Source organism: Tasmannia lanceolata, unplaced genomic scaffold, assembly GCF_043159265.1.
Source record: "Tasmannia lanceolata isolate RefF3 unplaced genomic scaffold, GAP_Taslan_0.1 ptg000008l, whole genome shotgun sequence".
Classification (NCBI taxonomy): domain Eukaryota; kingdom Viridiplantae; phylum Streptophyta; class Magnoliopsida; order Canellales; family Winteraceae; genus Tasmannia; species Tasmannia lanceolata.
Window position 1 is genome coordinate 5,391,122 of NW_027518685.1, and position 13,930 is coordinate 5,405,051.

Here is a 13,930-nt window from a genome sequence, read left to right on the forward strand (position 1 = left end):
TACCTTTTCACCTTCTTCGATGGTATCAACATTTTGCCACTTGTTGTAGCTAGTCTGATTTTGATTCGAATTTTCCATCGCATTTCGTGCATTTGAACTTAACCTTCTGATGTTGTGATTCGATGTTCGACAAACAAGCATTGTAGGTTTCAAATGTCTTCCCAAATATATGACAACTGTGTGGTTTGGTTTCGATTTTACCATCCTCTGTATAAAAAAAATATAGTCATGGAAAAGAAGATGAACAAATAGTCGATTTCTTTATGTTTTTGTTGATTTCTTCTTATTATTCTCCTTCTCTCATACTCGATGCAGAATGAAAGAATAGAGATCAAAAGAGGGAAACGGATTGAAAAATGCAGAGAAAAATGAAGGAGCTGAGATCAATAGAGAGAAAGAAATGGAAAATGTAGAGAAAAAAGAAAAACAAAGACAATATAAAATGTTGAGAAAATGAAAGAACAGAGATTAAAAGAGAGAAAATAAATGGAAATTGCTGGTCAAGATAGAGAAAAGAAATATAATATTCAGAAAAAAAATGAAAGAATATAAATGATAAGGGAGAAAAGAAATGGAATTGCAGGTCAAATGAAATAAAGAAATGGAAAATGCAAAGAAAATGAAATAACAGAGATCAAAAGAGAAAAAAGAAAAGAAATGGAAAATGCACTTTTAAACATCTTAAACTCTTATTTTGTTGAATACAATGGAAAAGAAAATAGAATCAGTAGGCATGAAAAACCTAGTTTTCCTTAAGGCTCTGTTTATTTGTTTTCCAAGGAAAGGAAAGGAAAGGAAATTGATATTGTAAAATGAAAAAGAAAAGGAAATTGATATTGTAAAATGAAAAAGAAAAGGAAAAGACACTGTGGACCCCGATCCGAGGACGAGTGCGGCGAGGGGCGCGAGGTCCCCCTGCAATCCTCAAAGATCTCCAAATCGTGAAGGAGAGCTCTGCCAAGGAACTCTCGAAACGGATGCCACCCTCACAGCATAGCATGAGTGGCGATATAAAAAGAAAGAGATACATCCTGATCCGGAGCCAGGGCTCGAAACCAAGATGTACCTAGAAATAACTCAGAGTCGCCATCCATGGACACGCCATGGAACCAAAACAAATGCTCTGTTTGCAATGGATAACCAGAGATACGAAAGGTCCGTGCCTGGTGACGAATGGAGAAGGTCCGAAGAGCGCCCCCAATTCGCCCGAGTGCGAACACTTGGTCTCTTATGCCATTTATTATTAACCTCGAAGAGTTTTGAGCAAAAATCATGTGAAATGGGAACAATCCTCAGGAGTCGTCTACCTAAGCATGCATTTCCTGAGGATAAAGATAATAAGCACCCATAAAATAAAATGAAAGATGTGTCGCCTAATGATTGCTAGGTTATGAGTGACATACCTAACTGGTGTCTAAGTTCTGGTGGACGAACACATGCATGCTACAACTACAGGTATAAGGTCTGCACAAGAGAAAAAAAAAACAACAAAATATACAATATAACAACACAACAAGTCCTAAGACTCTAAACGATTTAGCCCGAGTCCTTGGATGGTCTGATGTTCATCCAAAGAAGCCTACGTATCCCCGCCTCCACGAGAATCAAGGCAACGTAGTTCTTCGCACCTATTCTAAGCTATGATGCCTAAGACACCTAGACCTCTATCCTAGACTCGATCTAAAAGACCAGACTAGTTATTAAAGTTTCATGAACGATTATTTAGGTTTCAGTGAATTGTAGATTTTAGGACACCCTATATGCCCTAGCTAAATGCAGGTTAGCCCTAAGCTAATGCAGGTGGTTCCTACAACCTATGTGTAACTAGGCTGTGTGTCCTAAGGAAAACAATGGGATCACTAACGTATCCTAGACCTAGTCATCAGTCGGCGATGTGAATCGCCAACTGACCGGACGGAGGCGCTCCTATAACTCTAGGACAAACCCCTAACTCTAAAACAAACACAAACAAGCACACAACAAATCTAAGACAAACTCCTAACTCTAAAACTCTCTATCTAGGACAAACTCCTAACTCTAGAGGAAGATCTTGTTGAAAACAAGGTTTTGAAGAAAAATGGTTAAAACATTTATTTACAAAGTTTGGCTGGACTTGGGATATAAATCCCAAGCTGCACTACGTACCTCGGAAGAGGATCAAGCCAACGTAGTTCGAAAATCGAACTCACCTAATACGCTTCTAAAAGAAACACTCAACACTTTAGATTTTTTAAGGTTTTTTATATTTTCAAATGTTTTTGAAGTTTAAAGAGTTTTCACCCTTTTGGTCAAAGACCTAAGGGAATATACAAAGCAAAACCTTAGGGCTAAACCCTAGGGCAAACAGGGGAAACCCCTAAACAAATAACACTATCAAAAGCAAAGGTAAACGAATCAAAGATTCTCTAATAACATTCCTAAAAGGACAAATGAGTCAAAGACTCTCTAATAACACCGCTAAGAAAGACAAAAGAGTCAAAGACTTTCTAATAAAACTACTAAAAGGACGAATGAGTCAAAGACTCTCTAATAATACCACCCAAATGACGAATGAGTCAAAGACTCTCTAATAAAAATTACTAAAGAAGATAAATGAGTCAAAGACTCCCAGCAAGATCAATAAAGACAACAAAGTCAAAGACTCTCTAATAACACTATCTAAAGGACGAGCGAGTCAAAGACTCTCCAGCAAAATCATCCAAAGGACAAATGAGTCAAAGACTCTCTAAAAGAAAAGGAAACATGAGTCAAAGACTCCAATAACACCAACTAAAGAATAGACGAGTCAAAGACTCTCTAAAAGAGAATGAAACACGAGTCAAAGACTCCACTAACACTAACTAAAGGATAGATGAGTCAAAGACTCTCTAAAAGAAAAGGAAACACGAGTTAAAGACTCCACTAACACCAACTAAAGAATAGACGAGTCAAAGACTCTCTAAAAGATAATGAAACACGAGTCAAAGACTCCACTAATACCAACTAAAAGATAAATGAGTCAAAGACTCTCTAGAAAAACCAATAAGAGAAAGATTGAGTCAAAAACTCTTTAATAACACCACCTGAAAGACAAATGAGTCAAAGACTCTCCTATAACATCACCTAAAAGGCAAATGAGTCAAAGACTCTCCTATAACACCACCTAAAAGGCGAATGAGTCAAAGACTCTCTAAATGAGGCAAGGCATGCCTCCTATGGGTACACCATTTATCAAAATCAAAGCAACCTCCCTGAGGTTAAGCTAAAAATGAGGCTTGCCTCCAAAGGAGGACTTCCTAACGAGACAGAGTATGTCTCCTAGTACAGGCTATAGTGTCTAAAGAAATCTAATCAGAAATCCAAAAGACTGTGCTAGTCTAACCAAAGAGAAAGGAAAAAGGATACCAGATAATCTCAAATTTTCAATCAATTATTATAAAAACAAATTAAATATCAACAAAATATGATCTACAACTAAAGAGTGCACAACCTGTAGCAATCATAAAATGATAAACAACATTAATTAGTCCAGACCAGCCGCTGGATAGCCTAATAAAGCAAAAAAAACAATATCAAACACTTCTATGCCCAACCACAAACACCACCCCAATATGGGGATGAAATCAGATGATGCTAAAGTAATCATCTGATATCATAATACACATGATAATATTTCTAATCCCGCCTTGAAATCAGACAGTACTCATGTCGATAATATCGAATAGAGCAGTCATCTGATCTCCTTCTTTCCTAAAACAATTTATTTAAATAAAATTTAAACAAATATGATAAGCTTCAAAATAATCTCACCTGAACAGTCCATTCATTATTATCTTCAGAACCTAACTCAATGCTTAAGATAAGAAGAGTATTAGAAATATCCAAAGATTATGATAATCTCAATTAGTAAAAATTTCAGTGCATACAGGGGACATGAACTTGTGCAGATTCAAGTGCAAAAAACGGTGAGCCACAAAACACAAAGACGGGCTCCAAGTAACCTTATCATTGCCCAGAGAAGGGTTCTTTTTAAAAAAAATGGTTAAAAGAAATCCAAAAGGTTGGGTAGGCCTACTAAACAAAAGAGGGGAGCCCTACTTGGATTGAGCGAGTCCCCTAAAGATGGGCTTGGGCTATCGCCTTCATCGCCCCCTACAATGACAAGGGCGCTACATGACTGAGCTAGGCTCTCCCAAGAAAAGGAAAAGATAATAGGAGCTTGCCGGATCTTAAGCAAATTTTGATCGTATGCCAACTACTAATACATGATATTTCAAACACACACTCATCATCTATTTCCAAAAAGAAGACAACGAATACCATATGAGACAACATCTTATGATAGTATTCTCCGAATGCACATATTTTGATACCAGCAATTAGGAATCAATTTATTTTGGAAATGAAGTGTTAATCTTACCTCTCCCAGACAAGTATCACTCCGATAAGAAGTTGAGGAAATAATGAATTTAAAAGACAAACTTCTCTCAAAAGTTAGACCCACTGACATGAGGAAAGGAAAACAACATACAATTCGCCAGACAATCCCATGAGTTTTTTATATGATCCAATAGCATTATTATCAAAGCTTAATGCCAGCTACAAAGTTGAACATAATTTTGGCACCTAATGGCTCGAATTTGATTTCAGTGAACAGGCAACCAGCTATGGTATATACGCATTGAAACACAGTCCATTTGATATCACTTACATATGTTAACTCACCAATGAACCAAATAAACTATGCACATATTGAGGCATATTCAACTTGATATCAACAACATAAGCACTAGGACTTAAAGCAAGGTTATGAATTCTATTTTCTGATCAGTGTAATATTCATGAACACTAATCAATCAAAAACTGAACACCATAAGAACTGAACCAGTCTTTCAATCAAAACTAATCAATATAAATCAATTATAAGAACATGAACCCCATCCCACTGTTAAGGACTGAACCGATCTTTCAGCCAAGATTCCACTACAACAATCAATCCATTTCAAGGAGGTGAGAATCACCCGCACATCAGGGACTAAACAAATCCCTTAACCAAAGTAGAATCACATAGATCATTTGATTGTTAAAAAAAAAATGAAAATCATCTAAGCCCAAGGAGTTAATCAAATCCTTCAAACAAAATAAGGAACATAAATCATTCAACCATGTGTAATATAGCAGGGATTTACCTGAACTAGAAAATGAAGAGAATTGAAAATTTTTGGAAAGACATTACACCTGCTATGCCGATGATCCTTTCGATTGTACCTTCCTCCTCGATCTCTTTGTAGATTTTTTTTTCTTTTTTTTTTAAATCAGGAAAACCCATTTTCTTTTTCCACAGAAAATGAGCTTCTTCTCCACAGCAGCTCTCCCTCCCTCTCTCTCTGATTTTACCTCCAAAGCTCTGGCCCTCTGAATTTTTCTTCAAAAAAATGGATCACCATTGAGAAGGTGATGGCTAAGATGACAAGGGTGACTCGAATGAAATGGAGGAGGTGGCTAATGAAATAGAGCTGTGGGGGATGGAACGGTAATGGTTGCAGAGAGAAGATGGAAGATGGATTGAGGTCTAGGGCTAGAGGTAGGAGAAGGTGGTAGGTTTGGGTTAAAAATCCAATCGGAACTTGGATGGTAGTGGCGATGGTGGTGGTTGCTGGTGTTGGCGGCAGCAGAACTTAGGGTAAAAAGAATAGGGGTTTGGAGGTAGAAGAAGGTGGCTGATAGGGAGGTGAGAGTGATGGCAGAAACAGAGGTGGCTGACGGTGGCTCGGTGGAGGGTTTTGGATGTTGACCGGAGCTTGACCGGAGCACGGCCGGAGTTAATGGTGGTGGAGAGAGATTTTAATGGAAGTGTGAAGAAGGAAGGGGGGTTTAATGGAAATGGAGGTGAGAATCCGACCGGAGAAGAAGGGTTTGGGTGAAATGGGCTTTGGGAAGAAAAAGGATAGAAGGAGAAGAAGAAGATTAAGAAGAAGAAAAAGAGTAAGAGGATGGTGATGCTAACCAGTGGTGATGGGGAGGCCGGAGGAGATGGTCGGAGCTCTCTTCCTCTCTGTTTTTTTTTAGAAAATGGGTTTCAGAGGGTTTGGGTCGGATTTTGGAGGTGGGTTTGAGAGGGTGGTGGCTAGAGGTGGTTGAGCGAAGGTGGAAGACGAATTGCCGAGGATGGAAGTTGGGAGGTGGAGTGAAAAATGGAAGAGGGAGATGATGATGGTGGTGGCTGATGGTGGTGATGAAGATAGGGTTTGGAGAAGATGGGGAATCGGCCGGTCCTCTTGCTCCTCCTCCCTCTCTCCCTCTCTCTGCGATCTCTTTCTCCCTCTCCCTTTCTAAAAAAAATGAGGCGCCTCCTTTTTTTTTCTTTGCCCTAATTCGGTTTTGTCTTTTTATAACAAGAGGTGTGCTGATGTTAGCACACCCATGAATTGGTAATTGCACCCCATTGGGTTAGATGCACATTGGGATCGGTATGGTCACCCTCCTTTGAAAGGACAATCCACTCCCCTTCTGCCTTTGCACTATGCACACCGTCTTGGTTAGCTCATTAGGCAAAACTACTCGGATTTCAACGAAATTTTGCAGAGAACTCGGTAGGACCCTAACCTGCTATAAGGTAGAATTTGGGGTTCCAATTTAATGATTTGATGGGGTTGTGCTCAAACAGGGAGGGATTAGGGTACGGTTAAAATGGGGTGTCTACAGACACATAATGAAAAACTTGTGAGATAGTGATTGCCAAGAAATCCTACAGAAACTAAAAAAAAATATTAAGAACAAAATACTAACTATGATCTACTTTCTAAAACTTATTACGAAAGAGACATATTCATTACTCTATTTTATATGTTTCTCAACTCAAATTAGTCATATTAAATGAAAACATAATGCAAACATAAAATAAACAAAATTTATATAAACAAAATACAAACCTAGCGTTCAATAATACAAACCTTTTTGTTTGGCTTCCTCCGATATCTCATTTTCATATAAACAAAATTTCAATAATAACCTAAGATGCAAATAAGAAATCAATTATAAGTTAGAACATTTTAGTACTAGTAATAAAATATATATAAGAATAGATTTTAAGTGTAAAATAACAAAGATAATTTTCAACTATTGGTAGGTGTAATAGCAAAAACCTTATTTATCAAAAAAATATATAATTTGTTTCTCATAAAAAATCACACTAATAAATTTGATAATGAGTCGCATCTCAAACTATTATAAATTGCCTTAGAGTAAAGTAACTTACTTAAATTGTATTCTATTATCAAGCAACATTCCACTTCTTGTGACAACCTATGGGCAAGTAGCATGTATATATAGATGGAATCACATTGAAAGAATGACTTATTTTCCTTACCACATTTTTAGTATGTTTTTTATAGTTTTTTAGTGGCCTATAACAAAAGTATCTTTTATGTGAGAAGACACGCCACATTTGATGTGTTTTTTATGGTTTTTTTAGAGGCCTACAATGAAAGTAGCTTTTATTTGAGAAGATTGAAAGAAATAAGTTGATTTACTCATCACACTTGTGTTTTTTTTTATGGTTACATGGAAGTTCCAATTAGCTAAAAAAGTTTTTTTAAAGAGAGGGAGCCTTGTAATACTATTTTGTAGAAAAGAAGACATAGTTGCAGAGTAATAGCATTCTAAAAAAAAAGTTGCAAAGTGATTAGCGGCAATTCAATGAAAAAGTATTAGTCAAGTCATATTTTTACACTTGTATCCAAGGACGGAGCGGCATGACCCCACCCACCCCCCCCCCCCCCCCCCCCCCCCCCTTCGAAAATCTGGAAATTTCCCTTAAATCTTAAGCTTATTTAGTTTTTTTCGTTAAAGACCTGCCCTTATAATCGGAAATTTTTATCAGATTTTAGTAAAGCCCCTTTATTATAGCCTTTTTCCTAATCACTCTCTCCAGTCTCCACTAACAACCAAAATCAATGCAAAATTTTCGTAAAGCCCCTTTTTTTTAGCATTTGTTTCTTTAGTCCCTCAATAACCAACGAAATTAATGCAACTCTCTCTCTCTCTCTCTCTCTACGGTCTTACCCACTCACTGAATCTCATACTCTCTAACCGACACTCACTCAAGTTTCCATTTCTACATGAGCACCTACAAAAAAAATCTAGACATGGTTTGTGGGCCAAAAGTTGTAATAACTGAGGAGATTTTAAATGGTTTGTGGCCGTATGTATTCTTCAAAACACAATTGAAACCCATTTTCATGTTATGATCCAAATCCTTCATTTCTTGGGCTACAAAGTAAATAAGGTATGTCCCAAAACTCATTTTAATTTATAGGATGATCCTAATATTCTGATCAATAAAGGGACAACCTCTATAGGTTAGGATAATCGAATGGAAATGAGTTTTGGGGCACAACCTATCTACATTGTTCCCAAACAAATGAAACGGTTTGGATCATCCTATGAAGTGGGCCTCACCGTAGCTTTTGAAAAACACTCGACTTCATTTGCGGACAACATATAAATTTTCATATTTACCCATATCCGTCATGAGTTTTTATATGGTGTGTGGCCATATAGTCCACCATTTTACAAAAAGGACTGTATGGCCCACTTCACGGGATGATCCGAACCGTTCATTTGTTGGGCCACAATGTAAATAGATTGCATCTTGTTTATAGAAACCTCTATATAAGTGTGGGCCACAACATGCACAACATGCGACAACAAACATTATTTGCCTCCCTAGACCAAATTCCTCTAAAATCACATTTTAATATGTTCACGAATCACACGTGAAAGTGGGTCGCGCTCTCTACTCTGCAAAGCATCCAGATATCAAGCAAAAGGTCTGTCTCTCCTTTTGCCCTTCGTTTTTTTTCTGTGAAATTTCTACGTAGGGTTTTGGGTTTTAGAGGCTGATCGGATCTGAATTTTTTTTTTCTCATTTTCAAGAAGGGTTCTTGCTATAGGTTGGTGAAAATTTCTACAAGGGTTCTTTGGTTCTCTTTTTTGTGTGATTGTTTTTATGTACACTCATTTTATGTCAGCCTGCAAGGTGTAGATTTGTAGATGCATTGCAAAGTTGTAGAGACAATGATGCAAATGCATTCCATGAACTGCAGCTTTCATTCTCTTTCCCATTTATGTTACAGCACAAGAGAGAAAGGAGAGAGCTAATTGCATCCACAATTTGATTTTAGAAGAATAGAACCCAAGGTGTAACATCTGGCTCTATAAAGACCTAATTAAGCCTATTTACCCTGGATCAATTCCAATAACCATTAATCATATTGTTAATATAATTGATCCAACAGCAATTGACTTTTTCATATGTTGTCATTGGGTCAAATATCAAGGGTGGTGCCTATGTCGTGCCCTCGTCCTGCGCATGAGCACACCAACACCATATAAATTCATTGCATTATAGTGTCAATTTCTTTTGGTTCTTGGAGCTAGAAATGTTGTATGTTGCTATATAAATAGCATTGTAGTCTTATATATGACAATCAAGGATCATTGAGTGAATTCTAGTTCAAAGTCACATTTGTATCATTGAAGTCTTCATTGTATATGTCCTCATTTTGTGTAGCAGCTGCCTTCTTACTTTAAGCGACTCAGATGGTATGTGATTTTAAATTTGTAATTGTTCAAGTGTAGCAGTGAGCCTACAATAGATCGAGTTTATTGCAGCATTCAGTTAACAAGATTTTTGGTAGGGCTACCGGCTTGCTCTTGCTTTTGAACCTCATAGTATAGAAAGTAAAATGAATTACACATTGAAGATGATGCAATTCATTGATTATATCCTGCTATAAATCTTTATTTATAGTGAAAATGCTCTAGACCTTGTTGGCAATCTTCAGCAAAATGTCTTTATCAGAATCACCTCATTTGTTTGATGGTCACTCATTGCCTGTAACGTTTATAGGACATCAGATAAGAAAAATTACATTTCCACAAGTTGTTGTTCAAGTTGGGTTATGACTTCTCTGCATTTTAAAACCTGATGGTGATATTTTTATGTACTAGGAAGGATCTCTTCGAGGTCTGAGGCCATTTTGGTTTATATATCCATTTATTCCTTGCCTTACATTGATTGCTTACTTCTGGTGCATATCTGTACATTATATGCAGATACTTGTTGAATGTGATGGAGAATCTATAGACATTAGTAGTGATGTGGATGTTGTTGGGCAAGTAGTAATTTCTAATACCCAGCTAGGAATCTTTAAATGCTCTTAAGACTTCAGAGGTATAAAGCATCATGGTCTGCCTTGTCTTACCATGTAATTTCTCTATCTCCCATCAAGTGATTAGCTATGATATAATCCATTCTTTTACATGCTATCATTGAACTCCATGTGCGCAAGATGCGGACTGCCTAGAGATCAATGCTCTCTCGTCCCTTGTCCTAGAGCGCGCCTCATTAACCCTTATTCTCGAAAGGGCTTCTCCTTTTCCCCTTCAGAGATGAGATGAATCTTTAGCTCAAATGGTAGAGCACTTGGGAAATAAGGTCTGATGACAACATTTCTCAGGAGGATGTTGGCCTTGGACTTCTGTTCTTTTTTCTGTTTATTTAGGTTCTAGTATATTGGATTCCATAAGATTAATATGTAGGCAGGAGGTGGATCTTTAGCTTAAATGGTAAAGCACTTGGGAAATGAGATCTAACGACAACGTTCTCAAGAAGATGGTGGTTTGAATCCACCAAGATTCTTTGGTTATGCTATTCTTTTGTTTATTTTAGAAGTAGAATCAAGTTACCACTACATGGACCTGCACATCTTTCTTTTGGATTTATTATTGGAACCCATAAACCCTCGGAGTAACGGTAAAAATTGAATGTTAAGACTTTTATCAATTTTTAAAGTAGAATTTGAGTTACTACTAACTCATGATTAATTTTTTTTATAGGATAAATTGAAGAGTTGGCTGGAAGTATAGGCATTTCACATTGGATCTTGATGGGGTCTCTAAGTAGATTGTCTTGGTTGGTCAATAGCAGATTGAACTACAATCATCTTTCCTTTGATATATTTTGGTGTTTTTTTTAATGGATGTATTTGTTGGAAAATTTGTTGAGGGTACTGTTGATGATAGAAAACAGAAACTTGTTGCTTCAAGGCGTGATATCACTTTCCTTAAGACAAGATTCGCCCCCACTAGTAGTGTGCAAAGGGGATCCGCGAATTGCCTCCAAGATACAATGAAGCCTAGTAGGGAAGCCCTACTAATGTTTGATGACGCGTAGCACTAGCGGAATCAAACCCGAAATGCCCTTCCGAAATTTCAAGCCTTAGAGAAATCTCTAGATAATGTTTCTGCAGAAAAACAGTATCTAGAACAGTAAACAAAAGAAAAAACAGTATGTAGAAATACTTGGGGATTTTTGTAGGAGTGTAGAAGAGACTGTAAAATCAGTCAGAATTGCCAATTCGATTTCTATCTGAAATGACTGAAGTTTGCACATTTTTATAGACCATCTGGTGTCTTTTCAGTGTGAAAAACACCTCTACAGGGCACCTTTCCAGAATGTTTGAAATCTGACCGTTAGATCGCACCCATTGATATTGAACGGTCCTGATCGATCCTAGATGTGACTGTTGGCTTGAGTAAAATCCTCTTTCCAACCCAGTCATCGTTAGATCAATCATCTATGGTGTGGATCGCACCCCCTTGGCACATGACCGTTGGGGAAAGGGACACAACCCATTTGATCACACCCTTTGACCGTTGGAGTCATGGGCCCGTTGGGCCGACCGTTAGGCCCGAACCGAAGCCCAACCCAACTGAACCATTCGGCTTGATGGGCCTGCGAACCATTTGACCCACCCATCCGACCGGTCCATCTTCATCTTGATCCAACGGTGCAGATCAAATCTGGAAAAATTAAAGGCTCCAATCGCTCCTCGCGACGTTGCGAAGTGCAAAGTGCGCTTAAAAAAGCGCCAATAAAGCGCCACTATGCGCCCTATAGCCCATTGCCCACGCCGCGCGCGCGCGTGTGCGAACGGTGCGTTGCACCGTCCCGCGGGTCCAACCATGCGTTCAACCCAATGTGCAATCAACAAGAGTTAGAAAAGGTAGTGCTTTATAAGCCCTTCTCTTTCTTTTCTCTCATCCGATGTGGAACTATCTTTTTCAACTACACTTCTACATCCTTTTGTAAAAGCAAATATTTCCAAGAAAACTTTTTCTTTTTCCCAAACGCTTTTGATAAAACATTTTCCAAAACACTAAAACATGTAATATACATGATTTTGAAAATGCAAAATCATTAACAGTATTTTGGTGTTATTTTTTTAACCAACTAGTTAGGCCTAGATATCCTATTCCAACAAAAAAATCAGATTTCCGTCTTCAAAAACTTTCCCCAATGCCCAAATCTCTTTCAAATTCCTAATTTCTACCCAAATCTTCCAATCACCTTACCAAATACCTTTGAAGCAACCTGTTTTAAACCGATTTCATTCCAAAATTTTGCTCAAAACCCAATCAAATCAGATTTAAAAAAAGCCCTAATTGATACCCTAAAAAAGTAGTTTTTAACCCTTTTCAACTATAAATACCCATCCCTACAACCCTCTAAACCATGAAAAATTCAAGAGCACATGCTCCCTACAAGCTATCAACCCTCCAAGCTCTCTCTGACACTCTCCCTCCTTTCAATTCCTTTCACATTTTCCTTTCTTTCGTTCATTTTTTTTTTCATTGCATTTTCATCACTTTTACACGGAGCAACGGCTTGGCCTTCGTCTTATGGCCTTCAAACATCCCCTACAATAGCCCATTCATCTCTCGACGTTACGCCTTCGAGGCTCTCTTTCGCCTCTTGCCGCTTCGCCGGTCCGTCTACCAATCAGAATTCTGCGAAACAGGGAAGGCCTAAACCTTTTACTTCTTAAATTCCCTTATGCTAACTAATGTCTTGTCTGACTAATTTCTTTAAAAATCACTGCAGGCAATTCTCTCTCTAATCTCCTTTCTCGTTATTGTTATTGTATAACTATAAATAAGCTCCTCTCTAAAATTTCATTCAGATTTTTGTAGAAAATCAACATAAGACAATTATTTACTACTCAGTTGTATGCTCACATATTTCTGTCTGCAAAGAGATAAGGGAAATCATATATCTAATGTGGTTTGGTTTACCTTAGCCTAAGCGGCCTTTTCTTTATCACTATACTCACATCAAATTCCTGCTAATATCTGCCTTTTATTCTTTTGCTAAGATTCTCAGTTAATCTGTACACCCTTAAGTTATATCCTGCGAATTATTTCTCCTCATATCATATTTTTTGTTCTTCTGAGACAAATCTTAGTATTTCAATCACTTATTTTCGCACATTCAGAACATCACATCTGACTTCTCTTACTGTAAAAGAAAACTATATCACTTGCTGTTATCCCATATTTCTGAACTGTTTTATCATTGCCAACTCTATACTTTCGACCAAGCAATAATAATTTCTAAACGCCTCTCTAAACTTACTGGTTTGCCTATTTTGCTTTATACTGGGAAATGAATTGCTGAAAGTATATGATGTCATAGACAAGAAGCTCTGTTCTTGATGTTATTTTTGCCTTGAATGTGCATGCTCTAAGTGTACTGCTTCCATTATCATTCCAACTCTTTTCGCTTAATCTGTATCACTGAATCTCATTCACTGTGGTGTTCAAGATTTATTCTCACATCTACCATAAAAATTCACCAGACTGTTCTTATACTCTTCGTATTAATGATATTTGAGCTTTTAACACCCGAGTCACATTAGATAACTCTAGGTTCCTATATTGAGTAACTATATTGCAAAAATCAGTTTCCTAATCATATTGCTACACTTGATCTGTCTCACAATTTGCTTTGAGATATTTCAGCATTTTGGATTTTCAAAATTAACCACATATGATGGTCATGGGGGCATAGATTGATTGCAATTGGTTGTTATTTCTAAGATTTGTT